Here is a 1,443-nt window from a genome sequence, read left to right as displayed (position 1 = left end):
TTAATTTTTTATTTTAAATTTTTATAGGCTTTTACATTGGTAGCTAATGAGTTAAAATGTTCTACGAAAATATTTCCCAAGAAATTTTAATATATATGTCTTAACCTTTAATTTCGCTCAGACATTTATTTTAACTATTTTTTCGACTTTTTTGAAAACTACCTAGGCCGAGATATGAAAACTTTAGTAGGCCGTAAAATAAAAATACGAGCTAACTTTTGCAAATCCAACGAGCGTTTTACTACTGGATGGGTATACATTCAGAAAATGTCAATAAAGTCCGGGCTGGCTTCAGCTGTCGCACAGTGTAATTTGAGTTTAACTTTTTAAACAGGTGATCACTCTCTTAAAGCACCTCAAAAATACATTAATTGTTGCATAGTATTTTAATTACAACACTTCTTTAACTAAATTCGACTTTTCAAACAGGTGGCAACCCTCCCAAATGGAATTAAAAAAATAAAGTTTATTCAAAACCATTTGGAGTAATCTATTTAACTTATTAAATAATTTGATTTTGATACATTTTACATATGGCACAAAGCTAAAACCATGTTACACATTTACAGCGATACAGATTTTATGACTTGGTGTTAAATATTTATCGCAAACATCTCCGAACTCGATTAAGAAGCTTCACTTCAAAAAAGCTTTGCAAAATTCGAATTAAACCGAAGTTGCACCACCGAATTTCGAATCGAATGGTTGGGCAATATTCGATATTCGGAAAAAATCGAATCTCAACCCCCCACTTCCACCATCCCTACACCGGCCCCTACCTGGCTACGCCCATGGGTGCTATGCTGTTTTTGTTTAAATAGCGTGTAATGAGCGTAAATAATGCTGCTGCGCGCAAACTGGGGAAGGTTAATGGTAGAGAAGGCAAGCTTGCACGATAAAAAATAGAAATAAAATATAAACAAAAAATTGTTTCGCTGTTGATTGCTAGCGTGGAAAATTGACTTGTCGCGCTCCCCTGACACATAGCTTGTTCTTTTTTTATTTAGGTTAGGTTTTAGGCAGGGGTGAGCTGCGCGCAAACAGTGGAAGATTAATGGTAGAGGATTTGTTGCGGTCTCCTGACAAATAGCATGTAATTTTTTCTTCTTTTTTTTAGGTTAGATTAGGAAATTATAAAAAATGATAAATCTTAGTAGGATCTCATAAGAAGTGTTTATGGATTTTATTTTTGCAGAATTCGTTTTATGTGGTGGGATATTGGGGAAACCGATAGTAGCATAATGCCTAATTTCCACTAGAAATGAAATGACAAAAAAATGGAGGCATTTAAAAAATGGCATGTGGAAATAAATTTAATGACTATTTTTTAAAGTAATGACAAAAATAATTTTTAATGCGACGCTTCTCATTAAAATTGCTGGCAGTTAATGCCTAGTGGAAATCCAGCATTAGAGTAAAAACATCATTTAATTTTATTTTGTT

General features: G+C 33.3%; 1 protein-coding gene across 4 annotated transcripts in view; it reads left to right on the top strand.

The window, feature by feature from the left end:
* Positions 1 to 1,443, top strand: part of LOC118735670 (scavenger receptor class B member 1) — a 102,181-nt gene that overhangs the window by 87,751 nt on the left and 12,987 nt on the right. The window lies entirely within an intron of this gene.

This window comes from Rhagoletis pomonella, unplaced genomic scaffold, assembly GCF_013731165.1.
Source record: "Rhagoletis pomonella isolate Grant_MI unplaced genomic scaffold, Rhpom_1.0 Rhpom_scaffold_00003, whole genome shotgun sequence".
In the NCBI taxonomy this organism is placed as follows: domain Eukaryota; kingdom Metazoa; phylum Arthropoda; class Insecta; order Diptera; family Tephritidae; genus Rhagoletis; species Rhagoletis pomonella.
The sequence above is the reverse complement of the archived record's forward strand: the minus strand, read 5'-3'. Positions and strand labels throughout refer to the sequence as shown.